This window comes from Halichoerus grypus, chromosome 3 (assembly GCF_964656455.1).
Source record: "Halichoerus grypus chromosome 3, mHalGry1.hap1.1, whole genome shotgun sequence".
Taxonomy (NCBI): domain Eukaryota; kingdom Metazoa; phylum Chordata; class Mammalia; order Carnivora; family Phocidae; genus Halichoerus; species Halichoerus grypus.
The window spans coordinates 159,861,520-159,876,265 of NC_135714.1; the positions used below are offsets into that span (position 1 = coordinate 159,861,520).

The 14,746-nt window shown below is 50.9% G+C and overlaps 1 protein-coding gene across 3 annotated transcripts in view; it reads right to left on the reverse strand.

Moving 5' to 3' along the window:
- Nucleotides 1–14,746, reverse strand: part of SLC25A37 (solute carrier family 25 member 37) — a 39,973-nt gene that overhangs the window by 16,934 nt on the left and 8,293 nt on the right. The window contains exon 1 of one of the 3 annotated variants that reach the window (XM_036075088.2): nt 1,750–1,895. The exons of the other annotated variants lie outside the window; for them this stretch is intronic. The gene's annotated coding sequence lies outside the window, so the exon portion shown is untranslated. Of the gene's footprint in view, nt 1–1,749; nt 1,896–14,746 lie in introns of those variants that run through there. 3 annotated transcript variants of the gene reach the window in all.

A 14,746-nucleotide genomic window follows, 5' to 3' on the forward strand; every position in this document is an offset into this window, starting at 1 on the left:
GGGTAGCCCCTCACCGCCCTGCTATGGCTCAAAGCACTTTCCCACAGCCCTTTATCCTAGGAGCTAAGCCTGGTCACTCCTCCCCTTCTCTAGAAGATTCTCCGGCAGATGGAGGCAGGGATGAAAGGATCCGTGCCTGGCTCCGACCCAGTGTACCCAGGACATACTTAGAACATCCAGTCTGTGGTCGGACCAAAGGATTAAGTTATTGCTGCCCTACAGGTGGGAAAGTTCCCAAGGTTCCAGGTAACAGGGCTCGGAGTGCATGGATGGGATTGGTGACCCCACCAGGAGATGGGAAGTGAGGCTGGAGGGGAAGCCTGAACCACCAGTCACACCTATCCACCTCGTCTGGCTCTAGCAAGGGTCCTGCATTCTAGTCCCACATCTGGTATTAAGGACTGTGTGGCCTTAAGCAAGACAGCTTGCTTCTCTGAGCCCCAATGCCGCCACTCACAAAATAATTATAATAACAAAAGAGTCATACTAGCAACTAGTTATCCCCATCTTACAAACAAGGAAACTGAGGCACAGAAGGGCTAAGCAACTAGCTCCCAAGGTCACAGAGTACACACAGACTGGCTCCAGAGCCATACTCTGAATGGGCAGGCCACCCAACCTCTCGCTAGGGGGTGGACAGTTAGGGATCACAGGTGATCTCCAACTTCCTTCCTGTCTCTGATGTGCTCTGCTTCTCCTACCATGCTAAGTGATATGGACATCACCCTGTATGTGCCCCACCTTTTTGAAGAGGGAGTGGCCCCATCTACGTCAAAGTCCCCCAAATCCTCACTGGTTAAGACCACGAAGCTTCTGAGGGTCCAGGCTGCAAGCAGGGTACTTACAGAGAGTCATGAGCCCAATCACATGGAGGTCACAGAGCTTCGCTGTTTCGCATTGCTGGCCATCAGCCTGGCCACGGGTCCCAAGTGGAACTGGGTAATAGTGGCTCGTTCAGTACAAACCCATTCTCTCTCCTCAAAAAGGGCTTGAGCCATTCTCCCGCCCAGCTCGTGGGCAGGAGGGGCATGTTGATGGATGAAAGCCTGGCACTCCCACAGTATTCAAAGGCTAAGACTGAATATTCCAAAGTTCAGGCTGCTTTCGGGAAAGAGTTTAATTCGCTGCGCGATCCTGGCCTCTCCAGGGCCTCCCTGACTCAGCAGCCTTGTCTAGGTCATTGGCTTATAAAACGCCCCACCTACAAGTAAGGACAAGATGTCAGGGGCAGAACTGAAGAAATACCTCATTCTCAAAAGTGTTTTATTTTCCTTGCACATTGGTAAACCCGGTGAGGCATCGCAACGCCACATCAAAGAACAAATTTAATGCAAGACTCCACATGGAAATACCCTAGAAGCGCATGACGCGACCCCAAGGCACCAGGATTACCTGAGTGCAGAAGAACAGAATCCAGGCACTGACTCTCCACATGACCATTCCGGGCCCTGCCCTCTACCTTCAGCCCTCAAGGCTGTGCCGTCATGGTTTGGCACGGTGGGGCTCCCGATGGGCTTCTGTTTGACTTCAGACTTCTGCCACCCATCGAGCACCCCCCAACCTCCACTTTGTCTTCTCTAATGAGGAAACAGTTATGTGACCTGAGCCCATAGCTCCAAGAGCTGATCACCACTGCGCCAGGACTGGCCAGCACTCTAGCTCCCAGACCCTGCCCTGCTGACCAGCCTTCAAGCTTTTGCTGAAAATCCCAACTGTGGAATCTCAAAGACACCTTGTTCAACCACCTACCGGCCTGACGCTCAGATGGTCCCTGGGGTTTGAACTGCATTCATTCAATCAAAAATTACACGGTGGGCTTCTAATCTAGGCCTGACTCTGCGATTAGGACCCAAGGACACAAAGACGTCCCGTGTCCTCAACCACCTCACAATCGAAGTCCTATTCTATTTTTCAGCTGTATGCACTTGAGGGAAGTTACTCAACTTCTCTGAATGGCGGTTCCCTCATCTGCGAAAACCCCTCCCTCACGTGCTTCCTGCAATGGATCCTTAAGAAAACTTCTCAGCACATGGATCACCTGGCACAGTATAGGAGGTGCTCAACACATGTTTATCATCTTTGTCATTATTTTTGTAAGGGCTCCAGCATGTTCCCTAAGTGGTTTAGGGAACCACCTATGTTAATAAAAAGGCTTTGAAATATCATTAAGAATCACCAGCAAAACTAGCTTAATCTTGCCGGGAAGGTGTGGGGCTTTTCCCCCTGCTTGCTGACAAATGGCTGTTTGGCACAAAGGATCTCCTTACAGGTCTGAACTGAACATCAGACTACAGAGTAGGACAGGCCATAAACCACACACACAATAGACCCCAGGGTCCCAGAAGGAAGCGGCCAGCCAGGGGGCCCTGGTGTTGAGGACTCCATGCCCCAGTTCCTATAACCTCACAAGGTAGCGAGAGGAGTGAAACCCAACCGTCCCCTCTGATCAGAAAGAGGCTGGACAAAGTGAGGTGGCCCTCTCATTTCCACTGGATTCCAGACCCACAACGGCTAGCACCGTAGGCTCGAGGGCTCCGCCTGAGTCTAAACCCCCCCCCACTCTTCGGCTTCCTCCTCACACCTTTGCACCTTTGGCAAGTTACTCAATCTCTCTGAGCCTGTTCCCTTATCTGTGAACGGGGGATCATAACAGCACCTACCTCCTAACGTCTCTGTGAGGATTAAAGGAAATAATGAACGACAAGCCCTTTGCCTGGGGTCTGGCATGTGTGGGGTTTTTGTTTGTTTGTTTGTTGGATAAACTGCAAATTCCTAGGAAGATGTAACTTTTACTGTAATTCCTTCAGAAAACCCTCATTCCCTCGGAGGAGATCAGCCCTGGTTGGGGGCAACACCCCACCCCCCACCATTACCACACGCTGAGACTAGATTACCTGAGTCACCCTCACCACAGGCCAAGCAGCTTGTAGTTCTGCTGCCAATTAACAGAAGAGAAACTGAGGCCCAGAAAAGCCAGGGCACTTGCCCACAGCACCCACAGGGGCCTCTGTCCCTTCCACCGGCCCCACTCCCGCATTCACCTTTTTTGGCTCTCAATTTCTAAACAAATGGACCTGGTTGCCTACATTAATCCTGATTATGTAACAAAGGGAACTTGGGTAGCCTGAAAGGTAGAGGGAAAATCACCAGTGTCAGTTTACACGGGCGCAGAGGGTCCAAGATGACAGTGCCTCAGGAAGCTGGCTCACCGGGCCTGGCTGCTCAGCGCCAAGGGTGGTTCTGGAAACCTTTAACCATTGCTGAAGTCCCAAGGTTCCCTGACACTGCTGACTGCAGCCCACTCCCTTGAGGTCACCACCGTGGAGAGGGCCCTCCCCGTGCTCAAGGGCTGGCTCCTCTCTGAACTGTACAGAAATAGCCAGATGGGGCCAAGAAGGGCTACAGCACGGGGCACGGGGAGTCTTCTGTGGGTTCTGCCCCTGGCTTGGGCTCCACGGTCACCCTGCAGGACCTGGGCCCTCGCCGTGGGCATGGGCAGGCTCGCAGGTCCCTTGGATTCTGGGGGATCGAGCCACATGGCGCTGCAGGGCACAGATGTTTCCACCAAGCGTGTCTCACTTTCCCAAACAGGGCAATCTCCCCAAAATGTGCACTTAAATGTGAGTATGATCAAACGGACAGAGTCCTGTTTCAAGAGTGAGAAGACCCAGACTCCAAGCCAGCTCTGCCCTCAAATCTCTAAGGACCTCGAAGCAATCTAGCCTAGCTGGGCATCAACATGGGTTTCCACCAGCAGGTAAACACCAGAAAAGATGGGAGATTTCTTCTGTTTTGTTCACGATCTATTACAATTGCAAGTATCTGTCAAATGGATCAATGGAGTTAATACTGATGTCTCTAAGGAGGTCCTTTTTGGCCTCATACAGTCTAAACCTATAAAACTAGTAAAGAATCCTTTGAAAAACAAATGTGTGTGGGTTGTGTCTTATTTGGGGGAGATAAATCTATATATCTACATTACTATACATCAGGCCTACTTGCAACTTTAAAACACCTGTATTTAAAAGGAAGGAAGGAAGGGAGAGAGAAGAGAAGAGAAGAGAAGAGAAGAGAAGAGAAGAGAAGAGAGGGGAGGGGAGGGGAAGGGAGGGGAGAGGAGAGGAGAGGAGAGGAGAGGAGAGGAGAGGAGAGGAGAGGAGAGGAGGGGAGGGGAGGGGGGGAGGGGAGGGGAATCCAGGAGATATTGGAAGCCTTGTGTACTGTCCTTGGGAATGTACTATACATCAGGCCTACTTGCAGCTTTAGAACACCTGTATTTAAAAAGGAAGGAAGGAAGGGGGGGGGAGGGAGGGAGGAAGAAGAGAAAAGGAGAGGGGAGGGGAGGGGAATCCAGGAGATACTGGAAGCCTTGTGTACTGTCCTTGGGAATGTAAAATGGTACAGCCCCTATGGAAACAGTGGTTACCAAAAAATATTTAAAAACAGAATTATCATATGATCCAGCAATCCCACTTCTGATTTATAACAAAAAAAATTGAAAGCAGGATCCCAAAGAGATATTTGCACACCCATGCTCACAGCAGCATTATTCACACTAGCCAAGAGGTGGAAGTAACCCAAGTGTCCATCCGTGGGTGAATGGACAAACAGAATGTGGTCTATCATACCATATTATTATGCAGCCTTACAAAGGAAGGAGGGTGTGACACAGGCTACAACATGGATGGGGATGAACATGATGTGATAAACCCATCACAAAGAGACAAATACTGTATGATTTCACTTCCATGAGGCACCTAGAGTAGCCAAATTCAGGGACAGAAAGCGGAATGGGAGTTGCCAGGGGCTGCAGGGGGTTGGGGGGGAAGGGGGAGTGATTGTTTAGTGAGGACAGTTTTACTCTGAGAAGATGAAGAAGTTCTGGAGAGTGGCTGTACAATGTGAATGTACTCAGCACTACTGAACTACACACTTAAAAATGTTAAGAGGGGGGCGCCTGGGTGGCTCAGTCGGTTCAGTGTCTGCCTTTGGCTCAGGTCATGAGCTCAGGGTCCGGGGATCGAGTCCCGCATCGGGCTCCCTGCTCAGCGGGGAGCCTGCTTCTCCCTCTCCCTCTGTGCTCTCCTTCTCTCTCTCAAAATAAATAAATAAAATCTCTTAAAAAAAAGTTAAGATGGTCCTGTACACCTGAAACTGATATAACACTGTATGTTAACTATACTGGAATTAAAATTAAAAACTTCATGAAAATGAGAAAAAAGAAAAAAATGTCACGATGGTAAATTTTATATGTATTTTACCGCAATCTTTTTAAAATCCTAAATCTAATCCATAGCTCATTCCACATCTGAAATCCTGTCACAATCAAATAATTCCCTAGACCCTCTAACACCTGAGATAGCAGTCTTTTTTTTTTATTATTTGTTTGTTTTTGGTGAAGGCAGCCAGGGGTCTCGAATGCACGGCGCAATCCCCCAGACACAACAGTATTCCTGGCTCCAGAGCCTGCCTTGGAAGGAAGCACCTGGAAGATCAGCCCAGGGGCTCTCAGAAAGAAGGCAGAGCTTCCCCGGGAGGCAGAAATGGCTAAGATGCACAGTTTGACTCTCCGTCCTTTCCGGTAGGCTGGCCCCCAGCCTCAATGAGACAGCGCTTCCCTGTCCAGGGCACTCTGGCCTGGGCCACCCCAAAAGATATCATCCCAGGGATCAGTACCCCAACTGCTCAGGCACGGAGGGAGCTGTCAAAAGCCAGCCACGTGTTTGTATGTGACAGACTGGGTGCCGACACGGGTGACAGGCCATCAGAGCCACGGAGCGGAGGCGACGGCCCTCCTGGAATCCGTCCCAGACAGGCCCAGGGAGCCGGGCGCCTCCGAAGCCCTGCGCGCGCTTCTCAAGTCAAGTGTGGTCCTGTCAGCTTCTGCAACACCAGCTTCCACACCCTTCACGGAGGCCCCGCCTTCTAAAGCATGCCCCACTATTAGCCTGTTATCCACAGGAGGAAAAGACTTCTCAAAGCAGCCCTGTCGCCAGCCTTCTCCTGCTCATTTCTCTACTTATAATTATCATCAGGTGACGCGTCTGCATGCCTGTCTTCCAATAAAGTCTGGGGACGGCCTCACGCATTTGCGATCTCAGTGCCCTGGCACCGTGCTTTATAAAACGGACACAATAACCGACGGTCAAGGACGCAGAGGGACACAAAATGTCACCCACGGGCACACACAAAGTAGGCCCTTGAAACCCCACACGCACGCCCCTTGCCAAACAGCTGTCTCCTTGCTGCTTGCTCCCCCAAAGGGTTACACACTAGCTGAGTCCCACATGCACGACGCGCCTTTCTGGGGCCTCCCACACAGGGAAGTAGCCCCATCAGAGCTGGGCTCCAGAGTTCAGTGTATGCTAGAGGTCTAAGCAGGGGTTCAGGGTAAATTTCCCAGATGTTACTGAAGCCAGATTCCCCACAAATGCTAAGATCCAATTATCTCCATAATGCTGTGTGTGGGTGGGGTCAGGTCACAGCTGGAGAGGACATTCTCCTGCTTTCTTCACACACCTTGCACACCAGCCAGTGACAGAGAAAGAAACCCCAAATACCAGAAACACCACGCTTGATGTTCTCCGGGTCTCTCTCAGAGCAAAGAGACCAAAGGAAACATCCCGAAGATTCCCCTCCCAGCCTCCGGAATCCACTTACACGTACAAATGTCTGCATGGACAAATTGTTTCATAAGCTTTTGGGGGAGTCATGTTTACGTTTTCCTGGATGCCGAAGGCAATGGCAGGGACCTGCAATCATGGGTGAGCTTTCATGCTGACTAAAACCCTCGTCCTGGAAACCGGGGCTTTAAAGGATTTAAACTGAAGCCGTCTGATGAGAAGGGTTTCCAGAAGGCAGAGCGGGAGCCTGGCGTGGTCAAACTACAGCGTTTTTTTCCCCACTGCACAAACATCATCAGTGTGCCCACAGGGGTGCTGGGGCTGAGTCCTTGCCTTCAAGGGGTCTGTCGTCTTAGTAAGGACAACGATAGTAAACCAAAAACCATGCAAATAAAAAAAAAAAATGACAAAGTCTAAGGGTCCTGAAGCAGAGTAAAGGGGACGATGCAAGGAGAGCAAAGGCAGGGAGCCTCCCATACACGTGGGGAGGGGTCCCGGAAGGGCCTCTGAAGCCTGGGGAGTCGGGCAAGTGGAGCTCAGCGCACAGGGGCTACCTGGGGCACGGGCAGTGGCAGGTGGGAGGGGGCCAGAGGCCCCGAGAAGGCTGGTGTCCCTGGCAGCACCGGGAACTGAGCCCACAGTAAGCCCTGAAAACCACGGCAGCGGTGGGGATCATTTCACCCTTCGGTCTGTCTGGCTCTGACCTCCGGCCTTGGATGTGGGAAGAGAGAAGGAGGAAGGGGGGGGCGGGGAAGAAAGGAGGTAAAGGACACAGGAGAACGTTTCTCACTGTGGAATCTAAACGGGAGCACAAACCATGGGGAGAAGTGGTGCTCCCGTCACCATGAGGGGACACCGCCGAGAGCCTCCCAAGTGAGGAGCCCACCCCACTCTGTCACTCCCAAAAGCGCTCCCCCAAATGCTCGGGTCGTCTGGGCTAACCCATCTGTGCTGCTGGCAACGCTGCCGGACCTTGGCCATGCCAGCTGACCCCTCGATGACTCAGCTTCCTGGTAGTGAACTTGTAAAAGGGCCCCGGCAGGACGGAGTCAGAGTTATAAACAGGGCCTTCCAGAAGCATCTGCTACATGGCTCCCCTTGATTCCAGGGTGGGGCTGTGGGCATTCAGCATTTCTGGAATTGCCTGAATGAATGGTTTTCAGTCTTTAAGCATTGTAGTTGGAAGTTTCAAGGAAATTAAACAGACTATAATTTCTAGTAGTCTAGTAAGGACTAGCAGGCACTCTAGGATGCAGGGACCCCAAATGGTATATTGGCACCTGGTTCCTCTCCCTGCTCCTTATCCCCCTGGTAGAAATTCCGGGGAAGGGGTCTTCCAGCGTCCTCCTCTAAAGAGAAGTGTCTCCAAGTCTATACATTCAAAGTTAGAAGAGGATGTCCCAAAGTTATAATGCCCCATGGAAATAAAGGGTGGAAATTTTAGAACTGGAAACTTCCTAAGAGATCATTTAGTTTGGGTTCAATCTTGCCATTTTACAGATGAAGAAACTGAGACTCGCACAAGTGAAGTGCTTTTCTCAGAGTCACTCGGTTGGTGGGCCTCTGGTCATCTTAAGCTAATTACAATTCACTCTAAAAAGGCAACTGCTAAAAAATATATAATAAAAGGCGAATGCTGATGTACAGAAAGAATCCGCTTTTGCCTCACTTTTCCTTAGTTTGTTCCCTGCCCTTTGTGCTCAAGTTCTGGGTTGACAAAGGTTCTCCCTGTCCCTTAAACTGGCTGCTCAGAGATCAGAAATCTGTTTCCAATTTAAAGCAGTTTCTGGTAAAAGTCCAGCTTTGTAGTGACTTTCGGTTCTTAGGGTCGGAAAGAGAATTTCAGAAACTGTCTTGTGCCTGGATTATCAGAAAATACAAAGGACCCTTGAAAGAGACACTCGGGGGAAGTTGAAAACGAGACTTCTTACCCAAGGTCAGGGAGAGCACCCGCAGCCGGCGTCAGAAGCCCGTGGGGGAACAGTGCCGAGTCCAGGGAGAAACGGAACGTGCTTCCACCTGGACCTGTCCCAGCACGCACCCCTTGATCATGACACACGGCAGTGCCAACCGCTTCTCTACCTCCTCCCGAAACTCGAAAGATTCTTTTGGAAGCACAGAAGGCGCTGCGCATCCTGCCAACTTGTCAATATATTCCTTATTGCTATTACATTGCTTTTGTGATGAAAAGCCTCTTCTGAAGCGGACATTCTTAAAGCTCTAGTTGTGAACAATAAATATGCAGTAATTTGCGAAGAAAGCTCACTTCCCACGCCATCCTTCCTGGACGGCGTAAATACGTATATGTTAATTCAGTTTATTATCTGAGAAGCCAAGATTCAAGGGGGAAAAGAAATGAAACACAATCAATCACATTAAAAGCGAGCTCCCAAGTGTCACATACTATGAAGGATTTTAGCCATTTCACTGATAGCTCCTTGTCCTGATAGGACACTTTCTATGGCAGAACTTCAACCAGCTCAAATCTTGGCTTCCCCCCTGACCATTTCTTCTGGGTTAACAGCTCAGCATTGTCTAAGGACACTGAAAAGGCCCACACACGTCCTCCTTCAAAACACTCAGCCAACAGATTTGGTAACAAAGACCTCCTGTGCCAGGGGAATCCGCAGACACAGAGAGAAAGGGCTGGCCTTGGGGTCACCCAATTCTTGCCCATGTCACCGGACTGGCCTTTTAGAGAAACAGGACTTGGTCTCCAAAAGCTGCGAGTTCCAAGAACTTCTGTCTAAACCCTGGACTAATGCAGACACCAGGGGGAACATTCCTCAAGAGTCCAGTTTCAGGCTCTTTATCAAAACTGCCACAGGCAGATGGGACAAGCCCCGGGAACTGTACTCTCTGCATTTTGTAGGAGGCTCTACTGGAGCCAGATAGGCTAAAAGGGAGGAGAGGACGGGGAAAAATGTCCAGCTCCACGGTGGCCTTTAAAAAGTGAAAAGGAATGACCTTCGAATCGGAGTGTCAGGAAGAGGTCCAGGTGCTATGGGGTTCCAGATCAGTCTCTGTCCTCGGGAAAGCACACTGGTCACCTACATTGTTTGTCAGGTCTCTCGCTGATAACCCTACAAACCGTGACCTGTGCTAGTAAAGGTCACTCAGGCAAACCCTGACCCTCCACAAGTCACGTGACGGTATTTAATTTTTAGCCACTTATCTGGCTGCTCCTGAAGCTGGCATTTGCCACCAATGCCACCCATTAATTATGAGCCAGTTATGAGCAGAAATGCCTTCGGTATGACAGCTTTCGTCCCTCCCTCCTTGTTCCCGCCTTCCTCTGGTCTTTAGCACTGCGGTAAAAGGTCCCACTCAGGGAGGGAAAGCCACCTGGCCATCACTTGGGAGCCGGACAGGGAATTAAAACCCCAGAACATGAGGGAGAAAAAGAAGAAACTGCAGAGAAGGGGGGGGGGGGCGAGAAAATTCCAGAACAGGGGGCAGGTCTCACGTGGAGGCCCCGGTGTGGTGACCTCGAACCACGAAAACTGTCTCCGTGGATTCTGCAGTCAGAAGGCTCCGAGCAGAACCCCCAAAGCAAAGTGTCAGAGGGGCGTAGGTGTCCTGATTATGGCGAGGCACCTTGGGGACAGGATGTGACAGCCTAGGGGACAGAGAGAATGGCACAGCTTTGTTCTAACATCTGCAACCCCTTTGGTCTAGATATACTGAGAGAATTCCCGGAGGGGCCCTTTCCTGACCCCTCCAGATGAGGTGCAGGGTCCCTGAGGACAGGCTCAACATCCACTACAGGAAAGATTCATCAATCTATCTGTCCTCCCTGCCAGATGGGGACTTCTGCGGGGAGAGACCTCCGAGGTGTCAAGCCCTTGGCTCCCTGGTACCCAGCACATGCAGTCACTCTCCGTATGTCCTCGCTCCTTACTTTGATTCAGTGAAGTCCAGCGGATGAAGCTGCACTGTTGCAAAGGCCTTTCAACTCTTCCACGGTTCTATGAATCAGGCTAACACAAGCCCACATTTAGCAAATAAGGCATGGAGACAGTGACTAAGAAAAGAGACTGACTTGGTTCCTCAGTTAAGACACGCCCTGGGTCTGCCCCTTCCACCGTCACACACACGTATACATATACCACCAACATCTTTCCTTTGGAAAGGCTTCCCTGCTCTGGTCTGACTTCTTTACAGAGCTGCTCATCAGCTAACCACCCTGCTCCTTTAATCCAGGCTCATGACAGCCCCAGGACATCCTTGGGACATCCCCTATTCCGGGGAAGGGGGGCAGTGGGGCACTGCAAGTCAGAGGCAGTGCCCGGCGTGCTCCTGTCCTGAGCAGGCCTGGCTGGCAAGCTTCCTGCGGGCTGCCCGTGTCCACCCACCACCTTCCGCACCTACTGCCAGGCCCGGGGCAAGCAAGGGGCCAGCAAAACCCTCACAGCGGGCAGCATGCGGAAACGAGGACCGGAGGACCTCAAGACAAAGGCATCTGTGTCCTACCTCCTTCCCCTCTTACTTTTCTATGACAGCAGTTGTGAAAAAACAAGGAAAACAGAGACGGGAGGGACCACAGTGGGAAAATCCCCAGCCTCATCTGCCTGGCACTGGAGGGGCAGGCTCACTTAAAAAGTAAAAGTGAGCCTACAAAATGCTGACCCCCAGAGATGAACGGGGCCCTAACTGCCCCGGGGCACCCTGCTGTCCTCCCTGCACAAGGCCCTGTCATTCACGGTTCTTCATCTCAGTAGCCACACGCAGCTCCTCTCAACACCAGCCCTACGGGATCAATTTTGAATGTGTTTCTGAGCAGGCTCTGAGTATAACCCAGCGAACGAGGCGGGAGCAGAGGGGCCACCCTGGTCTTCACTCAACAGATGGGAGACACTGTGTAAGGAGAGAGGTGAAGCGCCCGAGGCCATGCAGCGAATCCCACAGTGGCTGGAAATAGAGCCTGGATTTTCCATTCCGATGAGCTAACCTTACCCCTTTCACAGGATCCCCATTTGATAATAAATACCATGACCTGGCACCTGCAGAGAGCTTTATACTTTTTAAACAGTAGGAAGGTTTGTCTGCTCCAAGCCTGGCTCTATTTTCTTCCTAGAGGCAGTGAGCAGACGGGACAGGGAGGGAAGACGGGGTGGTCTTTGCTCCTCTTCCCTGCGTTCCATGTTGGACTCTGAGTCGCTGCTGGTGCTCCCTTAACTCCAGTTCCTCCCTCCCAAAAATGCAGCTGGGGCCGCATCATCTCGTCTCAGAACCCAGCTCAGGGGCTCTGCTGCCATTAACATGTGAGTCTACTCCCCGGCACCTCACTTGCTTGCTCCCACCTGCTTCCTTCCTCACTGTCCCCCTTTAGCTCTGGAGTAACAGAAAATGCCCGACTTCCAGAGCATCTTATTTTTCTGAAGTTCGGTTTTCTCATCTGTGAAATGAGAAACAGCACATGCCTTTTCCCACCTTCAAAGGAGAGCTAAGAGAATCCAATGACAGAATGCAGGTGAGAACAGTACAAAAATAGTGCAATATAAAGTGCAAAAGCAACATACAAGCATAAACAGGCGTTCAAGTAATAACACTTTTAGAAATGATAGAAGAGCTAAAATTAACCAAATGCTTACCAGGTACCTGACGCTATTCTTAACACTCGAGGTGTACTGTAATTAATTGTCATAGCAACAGTCTGAGGTGGGTACTGTGATTATCCCTGTTCTACAGATGAGGAAAATGAGGCACAGAGAGTATGTCAGCAGCTTGTCTAGGCACCGTCCCCGGGCAGTCTGGCCCCAGACCCTGTGCTGTGAACCTGAACCGCTCTCCTCTCTTAATCATTAAGCATATTGCCTCTGATACGATCTGGCATTATCTGGGCAAGTCCGGGTTTACGAAAGCCGCCCACAAACACGATCCTGCCTGAGCTTCTCAACAGCCCCGTCAAGTGGGTGAGCAGATGCTGTTAGTCTAGAAGATTAGTATTAGTCTGTGAGACAAGGAGACACCAGCTTCGCCTAGAGAAGTAACTTGGCCAAGGTTTCAAAACTGGTCCATGGCAAGCCCAGGGCCTACTGGGCCCCGGGGCAGTGCCCTTTCTAGAGGCTTCCACGCCAGCACACACAGCCCTCCCCAGCCCCTGCCCCCAGGAGCATCTCAAATGGAGCCTTATGGCCGTGCCAGGGAACCAAAGTTGTCACCACAAGGAGCAACCGGGGCAGGGGCTTCTGCCAGCCAGACCTCAGGGTGCCACTGCTTTCTGGGTCTCTCGCTGGATGTGAGATCCAGAGGCCCCAGAGGAAGTCCTCTCAGCAACACGAAGCTGCAGCCCCCCACTTGACCCAACAATGGCCAGACGTTTCTTAAAGCTGTTATGCAACTCTTGCTTCAGCCAAGCTGCCGCTGGGATTTCTATTTCAACATGTTTTGTTTTCTCTTCAGAGAGAAAGCATGAATGTGAAACCGTAACACCTCTTAGTGACCAGACAACGGCCCTTCCCGACTGTCTGGGGTTACTGGTAGGGTGGAGGACGTTTTCAGAGGCACCTTCTGGGAGCCAAGTTCAGCTTCCAGAATGACTAACAACCTCAGGGGTGAGGAAGAGGATCGGGGGGTGGGGGGTGGGGAGGACAACTGAGGGCCACTGTCTCCTACCAGGGAAGGAGCCAACTCAAGACTGCACAGCAAAGAAGCCCAGAATGATGCTCCCGGGGCGGCCTCCGGACCTGCAAGATGGCAGCTTGAGCACTCCAGAGTCCGGACACCCAAGACCTTGTGCCCCTTTGAAAGTAAATACCAAGTTGGGCCATTCCAAGGGAGCCAGTCCTGCCACCTTAGCTCAGGATCTAATTATAGGGAGCAATGCTCTGGGAACAGGGGCCAGGACTTATTTTTGCTGCCCGGTGTCTAGCACAGAGACTGGCAGGGAAGGCGCTCAGTAAGCATGGAATGAAGTGGGTGGCCAGATGAATTAACAGCCTCATCGGGATAGAATTGTGGCTTGCGAATTCTACTGCAAAAAAAGGACAAACAATGGGGCGCCTGGGTGGCTCAGTCATTAAGCATCTGCCTTCGGCTCAGGTCATGATCCCGGGGTCCTGGGATCGAGCCCCGCATTAGGCTCCCTGCTCAGCGGGAAGCCTGCTTCTCCCTCCCCCACTCCCCCTGCTTGTGTTCCCTCTCTGGCTGTGTGTCTCTCTGTCAAATAAATAAAATCTTTAAAAAAAATAATAAAAAAAATAAAAAATAAAAAATAAAAGGACAAACAAAAGGGCTGAGAAAGTCTTTCTATGGGCAAGGTACACATGGATTCAAAAACAACACACACCAAAAAATTAAAACTAGCATTTGTTTAATAGCATGTTTCAAAGAACTTTTTTCCCCACATCTCTTCTTTTTTTTTTTTTGGAGAGATTTATTTATTTATTTTAGAAAGAGGGGGTGCACACGAGGGGGGTGCGGTGGGGACAGAGGGAGAGAAACTCAAGCAGAATCCCTGCTGAGTGTGGAGCCTGACGGGCAGCTTGGTCCCACAACCCTGAGGTCATCACCCAAGCCGAAAACCAAGAGTCAGACCACCCAACCAAATGAGCCACCCAGGCGCCCACCACCACATCTCTTTAAAACAACTGTGCCTACGTTCATTCAACCACTATTCACAGAATACCTTTCTTTATCTGTCTCACTCTGGTGGACAAGTCAGAGGGGAGTTGGTCTGGGTCTCTGCACACTGCTCAAGGTTCAGGCTTTATTCTGCAGGCAACGGGGATAGCTAGGGGCATATGAGGCAGAGAGACCACCTGATATGAGAGGCAGAAGATGGGGCTGGTTCTCAGCCCCTGGCATCGGCTCTGCTCATGTGCAGAACAGGCTGGATTTTCCATTGCAATCAGCTAACCTTATCTTTTAACAGGTTCCCAGTTTGATAAAACCATGACCTGGCACCTGCAGAGAGCTTTATACTTTTTAAATTACGTTCACTGCTTAAACAGAGTTCACTGAAAACCTGGCTGCATTTTCTTTCTAGATGTAGTAACTAGACCTGAAAGGTGGGGATTGCGACTCTTCCCTATTTAAGAAGACAAAGCTGCAGCCTGCACGGAAGCTGCAGGGCTCCGTGGTGAGCGCAAACAGGACCAGCTATGAATGATTTACAGGAA